The sequence below is a fragment of the Ursus maritimus genome, unplaced genomic scaffold (genome assembly GCF_017311325.1).
Source record: "Ursus maritimus isolate PB19 unplaced genomic scaffold, ASM1731132v1 scaffold_15, whole genome shotgun sequence".
NCBI classification, from domain to species: Eukaryota; Metazoa; Chordata; class Mammalia; order Carnivora; family Ursidae; genus Ursus; species Ursus maritimus.
Genome location: NW_024423897.1, coordinates 35,595,345 through 35,623,004, shown reverse-complemented (window position 1 = coordinate 35,623,004; position 27,660 = coordinate 35,595,345).

Genomic DNA, 27,660 nt, shown 5'->3' with positions numbered 1-27,660 from the left:
GGTTCCACCCTTGTATTTAGCTACCAAAGACAAAGCACTACATGATAGTCTACTGGGGACAAAGCACCATGTGACATCCCTTGACCCTTAAAAGTGTTCTTCTCCAAGCTGGAGCCTTGTCTGTGTCTTTAAGAGGACATTCCAACTTTTTATCACGCTGGCAGCTTCTAGGTGCTGTAATACATGGTAGAACAAATGGATTCCATGGTCACTGCCCACTTCACACCTTCTTATGGTAAAGTAAATGTCTGGGTCCCTTGGTCCAAGGCAGCATTAGGCAGGATCTTACATCAGTAATTCAGAAATTCTCCTTTCAGTTAGGTGTTAGCCAAGACATTGTGGGCAGAGATGGCAAACCTGTAACTGCAATACTTATCAATCTCAAGTAGAAAGAATTACTTTTCCTCTAGGGTAGAAGGAGTCAATGGAATCAACTTGCCACCAATGAGCTGGTTAGTATCCTTGAATGGTAGTGCTCAACACTGTTTCCTGTGCTAACATGTTGGACATTGAGCAATGGCAATTACTAGATCAGCCTAAGTGAGAGAGAGCACAACAACAGCTGGACCCATACAGCATCTATGCTTGACACCATTGCCACACTTTTCATGGGCCCACTCTGTAAGTAGTATGGTGGCTGAGGAGAGACTGGCTGATCTCTAATGGCTGAGTTATCATGTCCACTTGTTCAGTGTATTCTCTGTGGGGGTTACTCTCCGATGACCATTTATCCACTGACTCCCACCCCCTATCAGTTAAAAGTTTCCCCCAGAAGCAAAATTCCACCCACGCTTCTGAAGTGTGCTTGTACACAATCAAGCAAACTCCCCTATCATCAAAGAAGGCCTTCGGCAGTAAAGAGGAGAAATGCAGGTGCTTGAGAAGGGAAGCTGTCAGGCTGCCAGGAACTGTCTGCAGCTGTAGGTATGGATGTGGGATGGGCTATTAAAAGCATCTGCTACACAGAGAATATGTGTCAAATTTATGCTATGTTACAGAAAATAGATGTTTGGACAAAAGCTTCCCAGGCATAAGCAAGATTAAAAGAAATTAAATAGAAGCTATATAGAGATACAACAAAAAGAAGATAAAGGAATATATATGCAAAAGACAAGTGAATTCCTATAAGTGGAATAGAACTCAAGAAACAGAAACAGATTCTCTTTGTGTACTATGAAGAGTTGAACAAGGATATCACTTTGGTAAAGTAAGAGTACAAAGACAAGGTGATATAAAACATGGCATGGAAAAGGGGATGCAGAACAATAAAAGCAGGCTTAAAATGCCCCCAAACCTTCCCCATTTATAACAGATAAGTAACCAAGGTCCAGCAAAGGATGAAATAGATATGCCTGAATTTTATATTAATGGTATGAAGGAGCATCTTAAGATAAAAAGAGTGAATATATAAGAAAAACAAGAGAAATAAGATGAATGAAGACAATATGCTAGACAGGGAGGACAAAGACAATTCATCCTAAATATATTTGTGTACTTGAAGAAAAAAGAAACAATAGTGGGGAAAAATGTATTCAGAGATTTATAATCATAAAATTCCCCTCAAAAGAAGAAAGAACAGAATCTATACACTTGAAAGAGCACACTACATACCAGGTAAAATTGATACAACATGACATCATGACATAGTTTGGTTCAACTACTAAACTTCAGGAATAAAGGTATCTGTACCACATTTCATAACAAAATATATAAATTAAAAAATAAATAAAGGAAGACTTCCGGACAGGAAAAAATATCATAAATAAGGTCAAAAATTCAGGATTACCCAAGACTTGTACCTAGAAAATTTAATTCCAGAAGACATTGGAATAATGTGTACCAAGTTCTGAAGGGTAGGTCCACAAATATACTCAGACAAGCATAAAAACACAGAAATTTTCAGCCATGTAAAATCTCAGGCTTCTTTAAGATGCTGAACTTGAGAAAACAAACTGAGTTGCTGGAGGAGAGGTGGATAGGGGACAGTGGTAACTGGGTGACGGGCATTATGGAGGACACTTGATGTAATGAGTTTTGGGTGTTATATGCAACTGATGAATCACTAAATTCTAGCCCTGAAACTAATAATTCACTATATGTTAACTAAATTGAATTTAAATAAAGAATTTTTTTTTAAAAACCATGTCTTCCAAAAACCTACTTAATGATGAAATCTAGCCCTGTAAGCAGGGGATCAAAACAGTTCAGAGTTCAGGAATCTGAAATGGCAAAAATCAATGTAAAAAGGATCAGTGATGTGCTCCACATCTATTTAAAGTAGCTCTAAGCAACCGGATAAATGCTTTTTTTTTTGTTTCAGAGAAAAACATAAATATTGATTGAACAATTAAATGAAAGTCATTAAGGATATAACAAAGCCAAAACATTACAAACCAACTTGACCTAATATTTATAAAACACTATACCCAACAATTTCAGAACATGTACTCTTTTCAGACCATGTGGAATATTTATTTGAAAAGACCATATACTATGCTATAAAATAAATCTCAATAAAATGAAAAGTACTGGGGCACCTGGGTGGCTCAGTCATTGGGCGTCTGCCTTTGGCTCGGGTCATGATCCCGGGGTCCTGGGATCGAGGCCCGCATCGGGCTCCCTGCTCCACTGGGAGCCTGCTTCTTCCTCTCCCACTCCCACTCCTTGTGTTCCCTCTCTTGCTGGCTGCCTCTCTCTCTGTCAAATAAATAAATAAAATCTTAAAAAAAAAAAAGAAAAGTACTAAGATCATACAGAGTAATATCTGTGACCATAATGGAAATAATTAGAAGCCAATAAAGAAAGATACATGAAAAATACCCAAATGTTTGGAATTAACAGTACATTTCTAAACCCGTGGATAAAAGATTAAATCACAATAGAAATGAGAAAATATTTTTAACTGAATGAAAATGAAAAAAATAATACCACAAAATTTGCTGGATGAAGATAAAACAGTCTTACAAGATAATTTAAACAATATTAATTGTTTAAATAATTACTTTTTAAAGAAATCTCTAAAGTCAATGAGCAAAGCTTTAAGCCAAGAAAAAGAAGAACAAATTCAATCCAAAGTAGAAGGAAAGAAATATTAAAGTTAGAGCAGAAATTAGTGACACTGAAATAGAAAAATAACAAGGAGAAATCAATAAAAACAAAGTATGTTTGTTTGTTTTTTGTTGTTTGCAGGTGGAGGGGCAGAGAAAGAATCCTAAGCAGGTTCCACACTCAGGGCAGAGCCCAACACAGGACTCGATCTCAAGACCCTGAGACTGTGACCTGAGCTGAAATTAAGAGTCAGACAACTCCGACTGAGCCACCCAGGCAGCCCTAACACCTGTTTCTTTGAAAGAGTAAAATGGATAACTCTCTAGTTAGAGACATTCTAGGTATTAAAAAGCTAGTAAGGAAATATTACAAACAATTTGGATCCCATAAATTTGACAAAACAGATGAAATGAAAAATTCATTGAAATACACAAATTACTAAAACTTAGGACAAAGTATAGGAATAAAAATCAGTGCAGCCACTTTGGAAAATAGTATGGAGTTTCCTCCAAAAATTAAAAAGAGAGCTACCCTACAGTCCAGCAATTCCACTTCTGGGTATTTATCTGAAGGAAATAAAAACACCAAGTGGAAAAGATATCTTCACCCCATTTATTGCAGCCTCATTTAGAACAGCCAAGACATGGCAGCAACCTAAGTGTCCAACAGTGGATGAATAGAAAATGTATATATACCATGGAATATTATTCAGCCATAAAAAAGGAAGGAAATCTTGTCATTTGTGCCAACACGGGTGTACCTTGAGGGTGTTATCCTAAGTGAAATAAGTCAGAAGAGAAAAACAAATACTATATGATCTTTATACGTGAAAACAAAACAACACTACTCATAGACACAGAGAACTGATAGGTGGTTGCTGGAGGCAGAGGGTAGAGGGGTGGACAAAATGGGTGAAGGTGGTCAAAAGAAACAAAATAAATAAGTCCTGAGGATGTAATGTACAGCATGATGTCTATAGTTCATAGTATTGTATCGTATATTTGAAATTTGCTATGTTGTATTATATATTTGAAAGAGTCAATCTTAAAAGTTCTCATCACAAGAAAAAAATTCATAACTAGACTTATTGTGATCGTTCCTCAATATACACAAGTATCAAATTGTCATGTTGTACACATGAAACTAATAAAACATTATACCTCAAATATATCTCAGTACTAAATAAATACAAAGATAGATATCATACAAGGTATCTCTTCTGACTACAACAGGATGAATTTAGAAGTAAATGAATAACAGAAGGAAAACTGGCAAATTCACGAATTTCTAGAAATTAAAGAGCACTCTCTTAAACAACCAGTGGATCAAAGAAGACATCACAAGGGAAATTAAGTAATGCTTAGAGATGAATGAAAACGAATACACAAAATCCCAAAATTTATGAGACACGGCGAAAGCACTGCTAAGGGGAAACTTACAGCTATAACCTCTTACCTTAAAAAACAAAAAAGTTCTCCAATCAACAACCTAACTTTATAACTTAAGGAACCAGAAAAATAACAATTGTAGGACAAAAGCTTCACAACATTGGGTTTGACAATATCAAGGCACAGGTAACAGAAGGAAAAATAAACAAATTGGACTTCATGAAAATTTTAAAAATTTGTGCATTATAAGATACTATCAACAGAGTAAAAAGACAACCCACAGAATGGAAGCAAATATTTGCAAATCATCTCTAATAAGGGTAATATCCAGAACATACAGAGAACTTCTAAAACTTACAACACAAAACAAGCAAATCAATATAAAAACAGGCAAAGGGTAAATATCCAGTAATGCAATTGCTGGATTATAGGGTAGTTCTATTTTTAATGTCTTGAGGAACCTCCATACTGTTTTCCAGAGTGGCTGCCCCGGCTTGCATTTCCACCAACAGTGTAAAAGCGTTCCCCTTTCTCCACATCCTCACCAACACTTGTTTCCTGTCTTGTTAATTTTTGCCATTCTAACTGGCGTAAGATGGTATCTCATTGTGGTTTTGATTTGTATTTTCCAGATGGCTAGTGATGTTGAACATTTTTTCATGTGTCTGTTAGTCATTTGTATGTTACCCCAAAGATACAGACATAGTGAAAAGAAGGGGCATATGCACCCCAATGATTATAGCAGCAATGTCCACAATAGCCAAACCATGGAAGGAGCTGAGACGTCCTTCAACAGATGAATGGATAAAGATGTGGTTCATATATACCACGGAATATTACTCAGCCATCGGAAAGGATGAATACCCACCATTTGCATCGACATGGATGGAACTGGAGGGGATTACGCTAAGTGAAACAAGTCAAGCAGAGAAAGACAATTATCATATGGTTTCACTCATATGTGAAACATAAGGAATAGTGCAGAGGATCACAGGATAAGGGAGAGAAAACTGAATGGGAAGAGATCAGAGAAGGAGACAAACCATGAGAGACTCTAGACTCCAGGAACCAAGCTAAGGGTTACAGAAGGGAGGGGGGTGAGGGGATGGGGTAACCAGGTGATGGGTGTTAAGGAGGGCATGTGTGATGATGAGCACTGGGTGTTATACTCAACCAATTAATCATCAAAAACTAATGATGTATTATATGCTGGTTAATTGAACATAATTTAAAAAATCAATTTATATATATATATATATATATATATTTTTTTTTTGCCTATATATAATATATATACAGGCAAAGGACTTGAATAGTTCTCCAAAGAAGATGTACAAATGGCTCGTAAGCACAAGAAAAGATATTCACCATCACTAATCAATAGGGAAAGGCACATCAAAACCACAATGAAGGGTCACCTCACAGCTGTCAGAATGGCTAAAATCAATAACACAAAAAACAATAGGTGTTGGTGAGGGTGTGGAGAAAGGGGAACCCTCTTGCTCTGTTAGTGGGAATGCAAACTGGTGCAACCACTGTGGAAAACAGTATAGAGTTTCCTCAAAAAGTTAAAAGTAGAACTACCCTATGATCCAGTAATCGTACTACTGGGTATTAACACATAGAATACAAAAATACGAATTCAAAGGGTTATATGCACTCTGATGTTATTGCAGCATTATTTACAATAGCCAAATTATGGGAAGAGCCCAAGTGTCCATTGATAGATGAATGGGTGAAGAAGATGTCGTATATATACAATGAAATATTATTCATCCACAAAAAAGAATGAAATCTTGCCATTTGCAACAACATGGATGGAGCTAGAGGGTGTAATGCTAAGTGAAATAGTCAGTCAGAGAAAGACAAATGCCCTATGATTTCACTCATATGTAGAATTATAGAAACAAAACAAATGAGCATAGGGGAAAAAAGACAGGCAAACCAAGAAACAGACTCTTAACTGTAGAGAACAAACGGATGGCTCCCCAAGGGGAAGCAGATGGGTGGATGCGTGAAAGAGGTGAAAGGGATTAGGAGTACAATTATGAGGAGCACTGAGTAATGTAAGGAACTGTTGAATCACTATATTGTACACCTGACACTAACATAACACTGTATGTTCATTTACTGGAATTAAAATAAACAAACTGAGTATTAAAGAGTTCATCCTTCCTTTTTTCATTCTTTTCACCTTTTCCTTCAAGTCCTTTTCTGATAATAATTTAGTTGTAACTACTTCTAGATATTTCACATCACATTGTTAGTGCTTAGTGTATATTTTCCTCCAGGTGTTAAATGAGCGGCATCTTGCAAGCTAGACAACCTGGTGCCTGCTTACAATCAGCACAGACCAAGAGAAGCCCGTGTGTGCCCCCAACAATTAAATTCTGGAATAGGGACACCTTTTTTAATGGCTTGAGTCATGCAATGTTTTCTCCTTACCTAGAAATCTGAAGCAAATATTGTTCAATGTGGTATGAACATAAAAAGGGTTTTGGAAGAATTACAGCTTCTGTTGGCAAATACACCAGAGTTCATTATCTGATTAAAATCTCCCCTGCTTCTTCCAGGTTGCACTTCTCTGTTTTTCTCTCCTGTGACGTCATCAGAAATTTCTATTCCTTTGTTAGTTGGGTCAAAACAAGAACTGTACTTCTTAGCATCTTTGGACACTGAGCATAGCTTTTTGTCGTTGTTTTCTTCTCTCGACTTTTTCTTTTTTGTTTCTCGTTGAAGGAAATGTCCAATATAGCTGTGCATAAAGTCTCTTCACGAGTTAGAAGATTCTCCCCCTCACAAGGCTGGCCGACCTATGGCCATTGAGGAACATCCTGTCTTGTACTTTGTGATGTAGAAACAGACTAGGATACAATTGTTATTACCCTTGTCAAAGAAAAGTGGTAGATTTTCTGAAGGATTCGAAGAAATAAAATCAACGTGCCAAAACATGCTAATACCTCAGGGGCCCAGCACCATTTGGAAATAAGCTAGCTCACATAAGTTAACTTCCCAGATAACTGAACATTGCCGCTGCCAGTACAATTATTACATTTTAAGTATAATGGAGAGATGTTCTCAGGGCTTGTGACATTTGTAGGGTGGGAGGCCCCTTCAATCAGTAGCCTCACTCCTCCACTTCGCTAAAATTTGGCCTGCCTTTTATAGTCTGTTCCCTCTTTTTCTGTTAGAGTCACCTCTCGCTAGCAGTACCCTACCTCCCCACTCCAATTTACTTCTATTATACTATCGCATAGAAACCAAATGACCACACTTGTTGAATTGTGTCCCAAATAAAAGCCTAGTGAAATTCTGGGACATGTTCCTTAGTTGTCCTCCTGCTGTTGCTTTGGGAGGCCTGATGCCTCTTAAAATCTTTTCTTCCTTGGTACGGTTGCATAGGCAAAACATACCATTTTTTCATTCAGTCATTCAACAAACAATTATCATGTGCCTCTATGCTCCGTTTACTATTCCAGCTCCTGGACATACAGTAACATATAGAGCACACACCAGTCCTCGCGTATGTAGAGTTTAAAATCTAGTCAGGCAAAGGGATATTGTGAAGAGAGCTTCAAAAAGCACTGTGAGAGCATGAAAGAGGGGAATTAATCTACACACATAACTCAGAATTCAAATTTCAAAAAAAAAAAAAAAAAAAAAAACCCTGAATTTCGAAAGGACCACTTTGCAGCCAGGAAACCATAATAGTCCTATTAGAGGCATGAGTCAGAGGCTCTTCAGGGAATGAGTTGTTTCTGGCAGCAGCGGCCTGTTCTGGAAGCAGGTCTCCCATGCACAGCCTCATTCTCTGGGGCCCTAACAAGAGACCTGCCCCCAACCCCTTCACACCCTTCCCGTCTATCCCCTCAGCTGCTATGCAAACAATCTTCACCAGCCACTGAGTTACTGGGGAAGGATGTGAGTAGTTGAGGGGTTTGGACTGGCATCCACAGCTGGCAGGAGAAAGATGCCCTGGCTATGGCTTCCCCTCCAGGGAGTCGTGGGAGTCAGCCTGGGAACCTTGCTTTCGAGAATAAATAAAATGTGGGGATGTGAAGCCCTCTCAGAATAGTTTCGAATTTGAAGAGACAGCGAAGGAAGAGAAATGTGACCATTTCCGTGAGATGAGCACTATGGTCGCTGGTAGAAACATCAAGTTCGCAATTTAGTTTAGGAAAATCTGAACCAGTATTTTCTATTCTTCTTTCTCCACAGTTCCAAATTTTGTGCCAGCAAAGTGAAAAGCCCTCCTCTTCCCACCCTGCACCTCCCCAAACCTCCCAGTTTGTGTTTGCTTGTGAAAAGAATATAAGCAGTTGGCTGTCTTTAATGACTCTTGACAATAAGCAGGGCAATGGGCTAAATTATTTAAGAATGAAAAAAAATCTGGAAAAACATTTAACAAGCTAACTGGTGGTTTCTGATGTGTTCCAAAATGAGAGGCATTGAAATAGAAAGGCCTCTCTGCTTCCCATTCAAGCAGGAACTCGAGATATCAAGTCCCAAACCAGGGCCCCTGGAGCAGTAAGATGAGGTCACAGCTGACCACATGAGTGGACTTTATCCAAGAAAACTCTTTGAAGGTATCCCTTCTGGTGACAGAACAGATTGTCCTCTGAGGTTGAAGCAAACACAGATAAAAAAACACTTGGGAAAAGCCATTGCACATGGCACAGGGATGATAAAATGCCTGCTGCTGGTTTCAGCTACTGACTGCAGGCTTCGCGCCATTTCCCCTCAACTCATTCCTGTGCTTACCAGAACCTTCCATCGTGAAGAAGAGTCTGATGGGTATCAAATGGGTCTGTTTATCATGAAAATGATATGAAGGCTCCTTCCACTTCATAAGAACCCAGGAGTTGAAAACGTACGTATAATCAGAGACTCCCAGCTCTCCATCCATCAGAATCATCTCCCTAAAAGGTCTCATTCACTACCCAATGGTCAGAAGCCTCCCCCACCCACACATCAGATATAAATACTTTATAAATAGCCTTGCTGACATGAGCCTTGTCTGGACATAGCACTCTGTTCCCTGGAGCCCAGTTCCCATGCTCCTTCAACACATATCTTCTTGACCTCCACAGACTATCTACTCTGCTGGGTGCACCTGCTCGTCCTACTTACACCTCCAGGTGAACTTGAGTCCTGTCTTTTTCATGGAGCCCTCTCTCCCACAATTGATAAACATTTGATTTCTACCCCATTTTTCTTAGATCTCTTTACTGCAGGGAGTCCCAAATGACACCAGGGTCATGGTGTCGGACCTAACAACCTGTAGAAAACTACTTGCCTTCCCTTTGCTCCAAGGTAGAGAGAAGCGGAGGGTGTTCTCTACCAAACTTTCACTCATGGCCAGTCTTCTCACCCTCCTAGGACCTGTGGACCTAAGACAGCGTTAAACAATCTAGATCACAGGTGTCAGCAATCTAACAGATTGGTCTGTGAGCTCCTCCCTCCCCTCCCCTCCCTGGCCCTGCCTTTGAAAAGTTTCCACAAAATGGTGATAATATATCCACCTTTCCTTGCGGGTCTCTCCCATGAAGAGTTCTACCCTTGGTAGTACCTTTGACCCAACATATATCCATCCCCATGCACCTTTCTACTTCCCAGCTTTTCCCCTTGCTCTCCTGATACTTAGAACACCCTTGCCCTCCTTTCCAATCTGATAGACATCTCCCCAGCCTTCTCAAGTTTGGGCTCAAATGTAACTCCTTTCTTCACTTTCTCTTTACTGAACTTTTGTACAATATTAATTACTCTCTCTTCCCTTATTCTCCAGGTATATGATTCTTCACTCTATTTTAGAACTTTACAGTTGTATATAGTCAACTATTATTTATACATCTATCACTCTCATTCCCTGGAGAGGAAGAACTGTCTTATTTAACTGTTTTATCCCCAGTTCCTAACATTCTGCCAATCACATAGTAGATGTTCCATTCATACGTGAACAGTAGATGAGAATGCCTAGAGGTTCCTGAAATGGACTCAGGTGCTGCACTGTCCCGCATGCATAGGGAGAAGCCCAGCCCAGGGCAATATCTGCTATTTCTGATGCTGGCTAGTGATCCCCTCTTGCTCTGCCATATCGGCAAACTATTTTTTCTTATCGCAGCTCTGACACTTGCTTCTGGTTACGCTTCCTTTGCAGACCTAGAGCAGACCCACTTCTCCAGCTTTATTTCTGTGAACTCTCTCTGCACAAGCCAAGTGCTTGCTTGCCACCTCTTAGTCTCAGTTTCCTTCTCTGATACACCTACTTGTAGCACTGCTGCATGGAGGAAAAGAAAATGTGTATGTAAAAAGTGTTTTGAACTGAAATAGCAAACAATAACGAATAGCAAACAATAATGCAAACAAAAGAAACTCTAAGTGCATATTTTACAGTAAAATGTATTTCTAATCAAAAATAGTCACGATACAAAAATAACTCACAGAATATGAATTCAAAGGAGACTGGAATATATCTATGAGTGACCAAATAGATCAAGAAAATTGTGACAAAGAAGTATGATGGAAAAAATACCCTGGACTGAAAAGTTACTGAATGTTACCAATTGTCACAAGAAAAAACAAAAACTTTTCTCCTTTATTCCATGTTTAGACATGATTATTTCTCCTCACAGGCACCTCAAATCCAGTGTTCTCAAAACTGAACTCAGAATCTCTTTCCCAAACACCCCCACACTAACTCATTTCTATTTTTATATTCCATTTATATTTTATATTCCTCTTGGCCAGCGCCCCTACTCTCCATCGGTCTATCAAACCTGGGAGACTCATCCTAACTCCCTGCCCCCAGCCCTATTTCATCTGCCCACCCTTCATCTAAGCCAATCCAAGTCCTGTGGAGTCTGTCCTAAAACAACTTGTGTTCTTTCTCTCCTCTTTCACAAACTCGTTGCCCCTACTTTTGGGCCCTTACAATTTGTAGAGAAATCTTTCAAAGATACTAACCTTATGTGCCACTTAAAAATATTCTATGGCTCCTCATAATTCAGATTAAAGATTGAATTCCTTAACATATTATTTCAATTTTTTTAATGATTTAGCCCCTATTTATCTTTCAAGTTATACTTCTGTGCTCCTTTACATATCTTCTAATAGAGAAAACCTTCTCAGACCTTCTCAAGGTGAGCTTCCTCCTACAGGCACCGAAACCGAGTGTGCTTACTTTAATTAGAGCATCTGTCTCACACATTGTCATCTCTCATTAGGCATCTTCCCTGCCAGGCTGTATACTCTCTGCTTGTCACCTAAAATTTTTACATGAAGACATTAAGTGGAAACCTCATTGCCTCCTCATTCAGGCAGGCAGCCCACGAGTGGAGTGTTAAGAAGTAGAAGAGAAGAGGAATGGGAATGAAGGAATGAAGAGATGCTAGTTCTGACTCTGGAGAGAGAAAAGAAGAGAGTCTTGTAACCCCAGTTGTTGGATGAAGAAAGTAAGATACCATACCCAGCATACGCTTGACCACACAACCCCAGCAAGGATCAAGGAATTTAACCCTTCATATGAGTCATCTTAAAACAAAACAGACAACAAGCCTTCCCATCAGGACCTTTGGGAAAGGCAACTGACCAGACGAGCTTTTCCCTGATGGATATGAACTAATCCCACAACACAAATGTTTTACTGTGAATTATGACTTGACCACATGTCAACAGGTGATTGCATTTAAAGAACTACAACGTTTTTTCAAGAGTTCTTAAAATGTTCTCATCACTGAAATCTCCAAGGACAGATAAACATTTCAAAATCAACACACTGGCCCAAACAGAGTAAGAACAGATCACAAAAACAGTAATGCTTGGTAAATTAAACCAGTTAAATTGAGGTCTCCGTGTTCCTCTCTCCACACAAACATCCTCATCATTGGTCTCAACATCTAACCAAGCCCAAGTTTATACCATAAAAAATAGGACATTCTAAAATTCTACTTCTTTAGGAAAGAGACTTATACAAATAAAATGAGGATTTTATCCACTTAGTCAGTGCATTCTCAACCAAAATTTCTGCCCTAAAAACACCAATATTTATAAAGATCGTAACACAAACTATAGTTCTGGCGTTGACTCTGCTGCCTGGGGTTTTAGATACATCCCTTTGGATATATCTATTTTTATGACTGATATGTCCCCCTTTACCAATATGGGGTAAAAAAGAGGGCTGTCTTTTTTAATATTTGAATTAAATAACTGTGCATCCCACTCCTGTATTGTGAAAAACTATACCTACCTTTTCATGGTGTCTCACGTTCCATGAGAAGGGAAAAAAATCCAAGGAGTCATCATTGTCTTCGTGATGGAAGAAAAGCAGAAACCATGAGGAGTCCGTCCACTGATGGGTGCCAGGATCTTCAGTGGTTGCTGCTGATGGAGTATCTGTGGAAAGCAGGTGGTTTGATGGTAAGATACAATACTTGTTTATTGCTGCAACAGTGGTGACTTATGATATCTGAAGAAATCTTCTGAAGAAAGAGACCTTGGCACCAATGAAAGCTATGCCATGAGTGTCGCAAGAGTTTTGTCAATGTGGACTATAGAAGAGTAGAAAGATGGGTTAAGGTCAGCAGTACTCACTACACAATAAGGGTACACTTACTAGTTACCTGTCTTATTCTAAATGATCATACACAGCTGTTTTTCAGAGGTTTGTCCACAGTGCCAAGGAGAACGTCATGTTTATCGGCACTCCTCATTGTGCCTTTTGCAGACTTGCGCCAATCTGGGAAACGTTTGTGGCTGAACCACCATGAGACAAGTACACACAGGAGTATGCATTTAGAAACCTTGATAGCAATTTGATGCAGCCATAACACTCAAGTACGTAATTGTAGACCCACCTCATTAAACAGCAAATGGAGCAGTTCAGGGGCTGTTGATTGGGGTGAACTGCATGGAGCGTGAGCTACATTCTAGTGACGAGGACAGGCTCAGGTTGACACATGAGATACTTTAAGGTTAAGTTTGCCAAGTATAACCCAGGTACTTATATGAGTCTTTTAAAATCTTTTAAATTTTTTGTTTTTTATAACATTGTTCTATTTCAATTGTTAAATATATATGTATATATACATATATATATATACACTTTTTTTCCTTTTATTAGGTAAATTAGGGAATAACATTTGTGTTATTGTTTCCATATCTGATATTGGCAAGGTACCTTGTATTTTCTGCAGATAACTCAGAAAAAAATTATTTAAAAACAACCTTTTGAAGGCTCTGGAGAGCAATCAAAAGCAGTAGAAACTGGACGGTAGTCAATCTTTGGAGGGGAACTGAATTCAATAAAATTTGTGTTTACATAGGTTTTTGCCTGAGAGTACTCCCCAGTCCACACAAGCCTAAAGCAACCACAATGTAAGCAGAAATTCCCAGTCTTACTGGTTTGAGGAACAGAGTTTGAAGAAAGGGTCAATGAATTGAATAAGGGGTCAACAGAAATTACCCAATATAAAAAGAGCAAAAAATGATTGAAAGAAGATAAACAAAACTTCAGGGACATAGAAGACAATGTCAACAAGACTAATATAATTGTAATTAGAACCCCCAGAAGAAAAGAAAAGAATGAATAAGGAAGAAAAACTATTTGAAGAAATAATAGCCAAAGGTTTCCCAAGTTTTTGTGAAAAACATCATACAGATCCAAAAAGATCATCAGCAAACTCCAAAGGATAAATACAAACACACTTAAGCATATTCTAATCAAACAAGTGAAAACCAATGATAAAAAGAAAATCTTGAAAGCGTTAAGAGAAAAGAAACATATTACTAAAAGGAGAACAATGGTATGGATAATGGTAGACTACTCATCAGAAACAATGGAGGTAATAATATCAGTCTTATACAAATTCAATAAAAGAACTATGTAAGCATCTAGCCACAGCAATAAGGCCAGTAAAAGGGGCGGGGAAGGCAAAAAGATTAAAAAAGAAGAAGTGAAATAATCCCCAGTCACAGACATCATACACGTTAAGTTGGAAGTTGTTAGGAAGCTACAAAACTATAAAACTAATAAGTGATTTTATCAAAATCACAGGATAAAAATCAATATTTAAAAATCTATTATATAGGATTTCTATTATTAGCAGCAAATAATTGAAAAATAAAATTTAAGAAAATTCAATTTACAATTGCATCAAAAACTATAAAACACTTAGGAATACCTTTAGCAAAAATGTGCAAAACCTCTATACTCAAAACCACAAAATATACTGAAATAAAAATTAAGACCTAAATAAATGGAGAGATATGCATTGTTCATGGATTGGAAAAACTCAATATTGTTAAAACGTCAGCTCTCCACAGACTGAGCTATAGATTCACAGCGATCCCAGTTACGATCCCTGCAAGTATTTTTATAGACACTGACAAGATAATTCTAAATGTATATAGAGAATGAGAGAAAAAAAAAACTTGTATAGGGGCTCCTGGGTGGCACAGCGGTTAAGCGTCTGCCTTCGGCTCAGGGCGTGATCCCGGCGTTATGGGATCGAGCCCCACATCAGGCTCCTCCGCTATGAGCCTGCTTCTTCCTCTCCCACTCCCCCTGACTGTGTTCCCTCTCTCTCTGGCTGTCTCTATCTCTGTCGAATAAATAAATAAAATCTTTAAAAAAAAAATTGTATAACTAAAATAATCTTTAAAAAAAAAAGCACAAAGTTGGAGGACTTACACTACTTCATTTTAAGACTTACTATAAAACTATAATAATTAAGACAGTATGATAATAGCATAAAGATAAATAAATATCAACGGGACAAAAGAGTCCAGAACTATACTTACACAATTAATTGACTTTCAACACGGACACCAAAGCAATGCAATGAGAACAAAAGGAAAGCCTTTTCCATACATGTATTAAAACAACTAGGTATATGTGTGAAGGAGAAATGACCCTTAACTCCTATCTTATCATTCACAGAAGTTAATTGGATATAGATCATAGACATGACAATAAAAACTAAAACTGTAAAGCTTCTAGGAAGATCTAGGAGAGGCTCTAAAGCAGGCAAAACTAAATTAAAGTGGTTTTTAAAAATCAGAAAGAAAAAAAAAACCACCTTTGCGTATGTGTATTGCAGGAGGGACTTGTGTGCTGCGAAGCGGCAAGAGGAAACTCGCTGGAGTGACAGATATGCTCTTTATCTTGGTAAGGATCGTGTTACACGTATATATCCATTTGAAAATCCCACCACTTGTACACTGGAGATTTTACACTTCAATATATGTAATATTTACCTATAAAAACCTGTAAATGCATATTAAATTCTAGCTAGTAAGTTTGCTTTTCACAGCAGTATAGTTGAGCAATTCTGAAGCCACTTTCTGTATATTTGAGGCATGAACAAATGAGTAATTATATATTATAGGTCTAGAGAGGGAGAAGACTAGAATGTATCTTGTGGTGTTGGATTGAATTGGAAATATCAGCATAAATTCATGGCTCTATACCATACATAGAGAAAGAGAGAGAAATTCATATATGTACAGGCTTATGTATGCATGTGTGTGGATGTATACGAGTGTGTGTGTGTATGTGTGAGTGTGTATTTGTGTGTTTATTGGCACTACCGCTGAGAGGGCTTATAAGCAATGACTCACATGTAACGAGCATAGTTCGATCGTTGTCAGATCTTGGTTTAAAATACCACTCTACTCAAAAGCGAGGGGTGTTTGGAGAAAGGGCTGATTCCAGGCTTCAAGCAGTAAGAGTATTGGATGATCCTGTAATACCTCATGCTGAAAAATAAAGAAATGCTTAAAGAATAAGAGATCATGCCAAGGGAACAAGAAGCCAGCTAGCTTGGAGGAGCCCCACTGGTCAAATCTAGGACAATCGATAAAATCAACTGATATTAAATACAGTGGGTAAAAATTTGATTTGTATGACCTCCAATTAATTCTTACAAAATATATCTGTGCCTTCAGGGGAGCAATCTGGTGGACACCAACTTATCCAAATAATCTAAGTCAGTATCACTAATATTGGGACAAATTGACACCATGTGCCTTCAGGTGTGATGCCCTGAGAAGGACTTATCATGTTATCCCTGCCAAAAATGCACGGCCTGAAGTTAATCATACCCGAACTGAGGGACATTCTACAAAACAGCTAGCTTGTTCTCCGAAAAAATGTCAAGTTTAAGTAAGACAAAGAAAAACGGAGGAACTATTTCAGAATGAAGGATAGCAAAGAGACCTGACAACTGCTGCGTTATATGATAACTGGACTGAATCCTGGACAGGAAGAAAATAGCGACAAACGACATTATTGAGACAAGAGATGAACTTTGGATGTGAATTATAGCTTATAGTGCTACATATACGTTAAGTTTCCTGAATTCAGTATCTTTACTTACAGAAAAACCACATGAAATGATTTCACAGAAAAGGGGCATGATGTCTTAAACTTACGCTTAAATGTTTCAGAAAAAAAAAAAAAGATTTCATGTGCATAAATACATTGATATGGGAGTGAGAAAGAGAAAAGGGAAAATGTTAATGTCAATGGAGCAAAATGGAAATGTGAAGGAATACCAGGGCTCCTTGTAATATTCTTGCAACTTTTCTCTAAGTTAGAAATTGCATCCAAATAAAAACCTAAGACAAATAATTAAATCATGTAACTATGTTGAAATATTAAGTGACCAACAAACAGGTGTTCTTTTATTGGAGAACTTATAAATTATTTTATTAAAAATTACTTTTGGGGTACTTGGGGGGGCTCAGCCGGCCTTGAGTGGTCAGCCCTTGGTTTCAGATCAGGTCATGATCTCAAGGTCCTGGGATGGAGCCCCAGGTCAGGCTCCACGCTCAGCAGGGAGTCTGCTTGAGGAGTCTCTCTCTCTCTTTCCCTCTCCCTCTGTCCCTCCCCCCCACACCCCCCACCCCACTTATGTGCTTTCACTCGCTCTCTCTCTCAAATAATTATTTTAAGAAAATAAGTAAATAAATAAAATTCTTTCATAAAAAGTTAAAATTAATGTATCTGAGTATATTAGTACAAACTTTAAGTCTTTACATTAATTATCTGAACACCAAAAATAATAAAAATGAAATAATTACCCTTGGTACACATTCATGTTTTTAATCAATTTTTAGCTTTATCTGCCTGTAAGACCCTGTCACAGGCATTTTTTGGTCAAGAATTTTTTCAAATATGCAATTATTATTTTTAATTTCCTCATAAATTTGCCTTCAGTATTATTCATAGTTGAATTTTATGATTAATAAGTTTGCAAATTGTGACAACTTCCACTGACCCCTTTCTTCTGACCATATTTTTATCCAAGAAACTCCTCTCTCTATAGGTGCCCGGCACTCTACAGGCAGCTCCGAGCAAAGTTGGCTAAAGAGAGCCTATTCTCAGATTTTAATTTTTAAATTAAGATCTGTTCATATTTCAACCCACATATTTTTATAGGTTTTATTTTAACCCCAAAGTTCCTTCTTCAACAAACATTTTTAAAAGATAAAATTCATCTTAAAAGGTGTTTTTAAATGATTTTTCTAAATAGTTCGTCAAACTGAGATTATATAAAATCATAGGTCTTCTCAATTTCAATTCACTCCAGAATAGAATATACACTTACCAAATTAAAAATCAAATCTTTTCTATTCACATGTTGAGCTAGCCCACCATTGGAGTTCTCATTAATTAAGGTGTTTGCTTCTTCGTTTGCTTTTGTGCAGATAAATATCAATATTCCCCTGTTTGCAAGCTTTGATTTTAATAATTGCAGTTTGCTATAAGCTTGAAAAGCTAAAGATCTTGGTTGTTCCCTTATTGAATAATTTGATTAGATATTTCCAATTGATTTTGGATAAAATACAATCAAAATTTAGAGAAATTCTTCCCCATGGTTGACACTTAAGTTGATTTTCCAAGTAATTCTTCAAAAAGCTCAAACTTATATAAAACTCAGTTGATGATGCATGACTAAGAGGAAATGCATACTGCTAAGCTGAAGGTTCTGTTTATTAACGTCAGCTTCACTGCACACACAAAATTTTAATTCAGTCCTTCTGTGTATATATAAAAATATTTGTAAAATTTAACCACTATCAGTTTCTACTTCAATTGCTAAAATATTGAAATTTATCTGAATGAAATTAGGAGTTGTGGATGCACCAAAATCAATTCCCATTATATCTGTGCTCCACAGATGTCGTAATTAGAACACAGTTTTTATCATGGTGCTATGCTCCAAAACATATATTCATAATATCACCAAGGCAACAAATAGTTTCATCTTCAATGTTAAATTTTTTACTAAATCCATCACAGTATTCAGCATTATATCAGTTGTTTTGCCTTCAACAGATAAACTTCTGAAAGTTTTACTTGGATTTCACGAGTTGTCAGATGGGAAAAGAATTGAGTCATCCACTGGAATTAACTTGACTGATTTCCTATTTGAAGTATCTGATGACCCTGACAAAAAAAAAACTGGAATTATTTAATTGTTCGCAAAATCATTCTATTGCTGATAGAGCCAACACTTTAACATTGCTTTGTAAACATACAAGAAATCCTGAAATTGAAAATGATTGAAATTAATTTAGAAGAACAGATATTCGATCTAAATGAAAAGTCACACTTCAAAGAGTGACATGTAAACATAGCTTTCCACAACTGCACAAATTAAATTATTTTCTTTGGACACAATCCTCTTAAAACAACTTCTAACTTTGAAGTAGGTGCTGTTGCTTCTTCAGCAGATGTGTGTCTGTGCTTTTCATGTGTTTAATGATATCACTAAGCCCCTGATGTCAACAAACATTTTGTGCAAGTTTTATATTCATCATCAACAAAGTTGAGAAATGAACATTCAGGACCTCATTTTTCATTAAATATACTCTTTCGGGCTCTTGGGTTTTGTTTGTTTTGTTGTTGCTTTTGTTTTTTAGCTTGTTACTGCTGAAAGTACTTATTGCAAAATTTTTTAAATAGAGTTACCAAGTAACAAATGTCAAAACCATGATAGCAAGAGAGTTTACACTACTTTTTGTGTATCTGTGTCAGGACTGTCAGTCCTTATATCCAGCACATATCTTGAATATACGTAACTTGTAATTCCCTGTGTTTCCCACTGATGGACAATCTCATGACTTTGTGACTCTCCCTGGCCATGGCACATATCTGAGCACACCTGGCTGGTAGACGCTGACCAGCAGAGGCAGCCTCTTGTCAAAAGAGTAAAAGGAGTTAGCTCACGTGTGAAAGCATTTCGTTTTAACAGCTACCCGCCTGCGTGCTATTCTTGAAAAGAAGCAGTTAATTACATCTGGAAACAGTTGGGAAAAGAGATATGAGTTTTCATTAGTCCTCTTTCAGATTGACCACATGTTAAAGTAAAAACTCTGTTCACTGCACTTGCATCTTACCTGTGACCATGGCAGAAGCTAAAAGCATGGCGGGGCGGGGCGGGGGGGACGGAAACACAAGGTGGAGAGCTATTCCATTAGTTTTCTATGCTGCATAACAAATTTTCCTCATGCATAAAACAAAAATAATAATAGATCTACTCATGAAGTTGTTGTAAAATATAAAAGAGTTAATACATATAAATACGCCTGGGTCAAGGAAACTTTTATCAGAATTAAATGTTATTATTAAAATTATTACTGCTTTCTAGAAAATACACACACATACTACCACTATGATTCTTTCAGTAATTCTTTGTTGTTGAAATTGTTAGAAATCAACGTATTTTCCAGATCCTTCACTGACATGAACGCTCTCTTAGTGTTGTATTTACCAGTTCCTCCCTGTTACGGTTGTGTTTCTAGATAATACGTCTATTGCGGCAACCACAGCAATTAGCTTTTATGGGCAGCCATGTCATATATGTGTTGGCTCATATTAAACTTAAATCTAAAAACAAAAAGCAAGCAAGAAAGAAAATCCAAGTGGATTTCACACGGTTATTAAGCCATAGTCTCTCCATTTCAAACTCAAACAGCTGGTGAAATACATTCAGAATTTCCCATCTATCCCCATTTTAGCTAGTCTTGTTAGTTTCAGTCCATAGTTCTATATCTATTAAGATCTTTCTGATCGTCTAAATTATTAGCTTTGGATTCTTTGTCATTAAGAACATGGGTTTGGATTCAAATAGGTTTAAATACCAGCTCTACCCTTCATTAACTATATAGACTTGGGCAATTTCAACCTAAGTCTCCACTTTCTCATCCGTCAAATGGGAATAATAAATCACAGGATCTTGAGATGACTAAATGACTTAATAGCTGGTATATCTCTCAATATTTTATTATAGAAATAAAATAGTGCTATAATATAGTTATTATAATATAACATTAAGTATGCTTATCATTTATTATAATAATAAAATATTCTTATGGAAAACAATTCACCAGGACAAGAATGATTTCTGTGATATCCCAATAGAGACTTACTTCCATGTACGCATATGACTATGTAACAGCTGCAAACTGACCTATCAACACAACCAATTTTAAATCCCTAACAGTAAGAAATGAGATTACTTTGTTAAAACAGCAAACACAAATTTTGGCTGTTTTTCTATGCTCACATCTTTCTTTTTCTGATGCATTGTATTTTGTGCCTTATTCCCATCTTATTCTTCAATTTTTTGTGTATGTCCAAATCAGCATCTCCACCCCAGAAAGTAAGTTACCAGACAGAAAACAGATCTTCAGTTGAGCACCATAAATAAGCATAGAGGAGAGACAGCATCATGGACACATGGGGTTTGGGAAGTATTTGATATGATGATTTTTCTGACAGCGCTTGACAATCATTGAATACCTTCTAAGCACCAGATAACTAATAATAACGATAGCCAAACTCCTTGTTCTTACCATGTGCCAGGCAGGTCCTCAGTGCCTCACATGTAGAAGCCCATCTGAGCCTATCTATAGTTGATATTACTATTATCTCATTTTACAGATGAGGAAACGGAGTCCCAGGAAGGTTAAGTTCTTGTCCAAGTGGTAGAACTGGATCACAAAACCAGAGAGCGTGGTGCCGGGTCCGTGTTTTTAACCGCCGCGATGCCGCGACTCTGCTTGCAAGAGACACTACGTGACTTACTTAGGGCCCCTCCACAAGCCAGGAGGGAGCTACTGGGGAGAACTCTGCTGCCACGAGAGTGTGCATAGGAAACACATGCCAAGATAGCACATCCCAAATGCTACAAATGACCCAATGCTCTTCCGTTCAAAAAGGCTGCCAGCTTCAACTCCACGCGCAGAGTGGGCTTTCCACACATGGAGGTGATGGTGAGTGCGCGGCTAGGTTTGCAGACGCCCTCTCCTGTCCCGGTGCCTCATGAAGGTGCCCTAGGATATCCTGCATTTTCCTTCTCTCTGCGCTCACTTTCTCTCTCTTCCATGTTGCTTTCAAAGCACCCTACGCCAAAATAAATCTCCCCCCTCTCTCCCTCCCTCCCTGTCTGGAAGGACTTTGGGGGGTGGAGGGCTGGGGGGGAGGGTCACACTGGACCTTGCACATTACGTCTGAATTCAGAACAAAACACAGGGCTTCTCAGGGCCTTTCTCCCTCACCGCACAGCCCCAAACACTCAACCCAGCTGTCTCTTCACTATTGTCCTGGCAACCCCTGCTTGGCTTATCTTTCCCTTGCCCTACTTTTTTTTTTTTTTTTTAACCCTTTCATCACAGCTTTTCTCTTTGGAATACAACAAGGAGGGACAGAGGTGAGAGTGGTCACCAGTATTTGTCATGTTCTCCACGGTGTGAAGTGACCAGCACTTTGTGAGCTGCCACCCACCCCCAGACGCCGCCCTGCCTAAGTGCCTCTTCCCTACTGGCGCTTGGGCCAACTCAGACTGAGTCATCTAGCCCTGTCCCCCTTCCCCTTTGCTCCATTTTCCTTTCCTGTGAGAGCTTTCGCCACCACCACGCAGCATCAGGCCCCGTTCCAACAACTGCTCCTGGACGGTGCCGGTGCCCTTCTGCCAATGAGAACAACTCCCTGGTGAATGCCAAAATCCTCTTTAAAAAGTTTACTGGACAAGTCTGTTCCTTAAGATTCCAGCTCATATCCTTCTTCCAGAACCACAGTAATGCTCTGGCATGTGCCAAAAGCCCCCATACTCATTACTTCATCTCTACTCCTTCAGGGAAAAGTACTATTCACACCTCTAGGATATGTAAACAAAGACTGAAAGATTAGTAACCAGAGGCAGGAAGAAAGGACCATCTTCTTCAGTGTCTGGTCTACGCCAGATCTACATGCATTATCTCCAGCTAAGTGTTCCCGGGTCTGTTTACTGATGCTCACTGCTATCAGGCAACTTGTCCTAGACCCTGGAGCTACCGGGCCACTCCAACTCCAAAGCCAGCATTCTTTCCACCCAACCAGAAGGAACACTTAGCCCAAATCTCTGAAGGAATAGAATTGCTCCATCCAATTATTATTTCCACACTTACTTTCCATACTGATTACTTTCATAACTGCCTTTTCTCATCACTATTTAGGAGGTAAAGACAATGTCTTGCTCATCTCTACAGTCAACTTCCTTTCTCTCATCTTGGAGTTTCTCAACAATATTTGCCTTACGGAGATGTTTTAAGACCAACAATCGTCTCATATCAGGAAAGCTTTCGTTAATACTCAGAATCAGGCTCATACATAGAGGGGATTAGAGACAGCTTGCCTGTTTTCCTAGGTGATCCACTCCTCATCTGACCCACCCACTCAGCACTATTAAAAACATAACAGGTATCTCCTCCTTTTGTCTTTCCCTGGGATTCAGTAATAGACTCTATTACAGCACTTATCACAGTGTGTCGATATAATTTTTTCCTTGTCGTATTTCTCTACTAGAGTAGGAGTTCCTCAAGGACTGAAGACCATGTAATTCACCTCTATGGTGGATGAATGGTAGGTGCTGGTTAAATGCTTCTTGACCAAATGAATGAACTGCAGATTGCACGAACTAAATTCTCCACTCGAAATAGGAGGTGGGGTAAGTTGATATTGGATATGAGGTTGTCAGAGTCTAGATCTGCAGGATGCTAACATTTAAAGGAACTTTAGAAGTAAAGCCCAACTCCTCCATTTTACCCAAGAAGCAGCCCAGGGAAATTGAGTAACCTGCCCAAAGTCACATACTTGGCCAGGGAGCTGGATATAGACTTCAGGTCTTCCCAGTTCAGTGAGTCCCAACCCTCTGAGAATTTGAAACAAAAAGGAGGGAAGACAGAAATCTTCCAAAGGGCCTTCCTTTCTCCTTCAGCCCAGCCTCCTCTAGAAGCCATCCCTGAGCTGCTATCCTTTCTCAGAGGCTTTATATGAGGAGTCCGAGCTGAGATGGATGAAGGAAACTCTACCTCCACTGATGCTCTGGTTCCTCTCCCTCAACTATTCCTTCCACTTCCAGGGATTTACCTTCATGTGAAAGGTAGGCAGTTTCATATTCAAGAGCCTTTCATCACAAAATCATTTAAATCACAAAAATTTTACCCAATATAAATGTCTGAAATAGGACCACAATTAAATAAGTCATGATACCGTTATACAATAACATGATACAGACTCATTGGAAAGTCATACTTTAATAATATAATGAATTCATGCATGCCATGAAAAAGTATTAGCTAACAGTGAATGAGTGCTTACCATAAATCAGGGACTAGCTAAGACTCTGACATACACTATCTTATTTAGTCCTGACAGCCATCTCTGAAGGAGGTACATTTGTTATCTCCATTGTACAGATGAGGATACTGAGGTTCCCAGAGGTTAAGTAACTCATCCAAGCTAACACAACAAGTAACAGCAGAGTAGAAATTTTAGAAAAATGATTAGAATGATAGGTTTTAAAGACTGGATGTACAACTTCATGCATTGTATTATCCCAACCATCTATTTTATTAAAAGGTAATACCATCTAAGGCAGTTTTCTAAGGATGCTCAGTATTTTTCAAGTGTTCTACAATGAATAAATACTTCTCTTATTTGTCTTATTCATTTATTTTAAGATATAATAAAAGTTTTTTTAAGTAAGCTCTCAGGAAAATGGCAATGCATAATCAGAATTGGGGGGGGGGGAGAAAAGGCCTTAAAAAAAGCAAGGGGGAAAGTCAGAGAGCTTGAGCCCCTTGCTGACTACACCCTGCTCCCACCCCTCCAAGCCCACTCCCCAAGCTCTAGCTCAGGCCCTGCCTTTATCAGTGAGAGTCTTCCCAACTCAGGAAGGACCTAGAGGAGGGAGATAGTTGTTGCTTGCCTCGTATTACCAACCACCCAAACACCTGTCTTGGCCAGCTCTTAATTTCCCGGGAAGCGCTCTGAATGAGAAAGGCTGGAGTCTCCTGTTCTGAGTTGCATTTTTAATCAGAGAGTAAGACCCAGCACCCACCTCAGATCTCCTAACTCAGAACTCAGCCAACCCCTGTACTCAGAATTTCACCTATTGCACAAGGGGTATTTTGGAAGAGGCCAGGAAGGTCAGAGGTAGACACAAGAGTCCTTTGCCTATTTTCTTCTCTAGGAAATATGTGTGAAACAACTATTTTGAGACAGTGGACAACCAGCATCAGAGAACTGTAACCCCCGAGAGAAGGGAAACAAATGAAATTATTCTGATGATGACCTCTATGATATTTTTCTCTGAAGGCATTTACCAGACTCCAGGCCATGGAAGTGGAAAGCAAGCCGAGCACAGTGGTCTCACTGAGTGGGAGAGATCTTCGGTGAAGTTTACATAAGATGAGGTGGCTGAAATGTGTGGGGCAGTGAAGACAGAACTACACAGACATATAGCTTTAGAACTCTGCACAGGCGTCTCTTTGAGTATTTGACTGAATACTAACTTTGCACACGCACAGGGTAATACTAACCTTGTGCATGCTTAGGGCAATACTACATGAGGCCAATCAAAGAAAAATAGAAACTTCACTGAATACCCAAGATATTTCGTTATCACTGAAGACCCCATAAAGGGCAAGCCATAGCATTAGGGCCAGATTAATCCTAGAGCAGTTACTCTATGCTTGCCCAACAAAAACTTAAAAACAAGCCTCAAAATGGTGAAGCTGATCCACCAGTAAATTAATTACACAACAGAACAAATCTATCCACTCTTCTGCTTAAGGAAGATAAAGAGATCCAGACACTTAAATGCACTGTCCAGCCATCCAGTCAAATAACACTAAATATTCGAAGACACAAAAAAATATAACCCATAATTAGGAGAAAAATTAATCATAGAAATATACCCAAAAGTGACAGAAATTATGGAAGTAGTGGATGATGGATTTAAAACAGCTGTTGAAAATATCACAAATATGCTCATGGATCTAGAGAAAAGCATGAACATAATGATTAGAGAAACAGAATATATATGAACCAAATGGAACTTCTAGAGATGAAAAATGCAATATCCAAAATGAAAAATTTACTGAATGAGATTAATAGCTGATGAACACTACAGAAGAAGAGGCCAGTAAATTTTTAAAAAGAGCAATAGAAACTACCCAAAATAAAGCACAAGTTAAAGGGGGCTTAAAAAAATTATTAGCACATCAGTGATACATGGGACAATATCAGGTTGTCTAATAATTGTGTCATTGGAGTCCTGGCGAGAGTATAGAAGCAACATTTAAAGAAATAATGATCAAGGTGTTTCCAATTTTGATGAAAAATATAAACTCACAAATCCAAGAAACACAACAAATCTCAACAGCATAAACAAAAAGAAAACCATGCCAAGACACATCATAATAAAATTGCTAAAAAACAATGATGAAGAGAAAGATCATAAAAGCAGCAAAAGAAAATGCCCATTATATACAAGAAAATAAAAATTATCACTTATGTCTCATCATGAACAAAGCAAGCCAGAACAAAACAGACCAACCTTTGAAGGTTTAAAGAGGGCCTGCGAGGGAAGGGGGAACCAGCCTTCTATATTAAAAAAAAAAAAAAAATCTTCAAAAATGAAGTTGAAATAAAGATATCTTCAAACAAACAACAAAAGCTGAGAGAATTCATTGCCAGAAGATATGCACTTCAAGAAATGTTTGAAGGTGCTTCAGGCTGAAGGACAATAATATCAGATGGGAATTTAAAGCTGCACAAAAGAATGAATTGTGCCCTAAGTGGTAAATAAACAGATAAATACAAAAGACATTTATTTTTCATTTGCTTAAGTCTTTAAATGATAATTGACCTTTAAAATAAATACACAAACAAAAAAAGTACTGTGAGGATTATACCATACAGAGAAGTAAAATCTATCACAATAATAGACCAAGGAAAGGTGTTGGGGGGAAGGACGTATATTGCCATAAATTTTTGAAATTTTATGGGAAGTAGCATAAAATCAACTTCTTACCTTACCCTCTTACTCTTACACTTTCTTATTCCATCAAATCCTAAGGACCCTAATCTTTGTTCTCATTATGATTTCCAGTCCCTATTCTTTGTCTCTACTAGCATCATTTTCTTGCTTTCCCACCCAGCAGCACGCTGTGGCCGCACCATAAGTCACGATGTTACAGTGCCAGGGGTAGAACATTATCCATTGCAAAACCCCCACCTCTTTTTTTCTGGTTGAATTACTTGTATTTTTTAATTTAAATTCAATTTAGTAAACATATAGTGTATTATTAGTTTCAGGGGTAGAATTTAGTGATTCATCAGTTGCATATAACACCCAGCGCTCGCTAGTTCACGTGCCCTCCTTAACGCCCATCACCCAGTTACCCCAACCCCCCACCCACCTCCCCTCCAGCAACTCTCAGCTTGTTTCCTACTGTTAAGAGTCTCTTATGGTTTCCCTCCTCCTCTGTTTTTATCTTATTTTATTTTTTCCTTCCCTTCCCCTATGATTTCTCTTCTGTTTCTTAAACTCCACATGAGTGAACTCATACAGTATTTGTCTTTCTCTGACTTATTTTGCTTAGCATAACACCCTCTAGTTCCAACCACATCTCTGCAAATGGCAAGATTTCATTCTTTTTGATGGCTGAGTAATATTCCTGTGTGTGTGTGTGTGTGTGTGTGTGTGTGTGTGTGTGTGTGTATAACACATCTTCCTTATCCATTGAGCTGTTGATGGACGTCTGGGCTTTTTCCACAGTTTGGTTCTTTTGGACATTGCTGCTATAAACATTGGGGAGCAGGTGCCCCTTTGAATCATTATTTTTGTACCATTTGGATAAATAAGTAGTGCAATTGCTGGACTATAGAGCA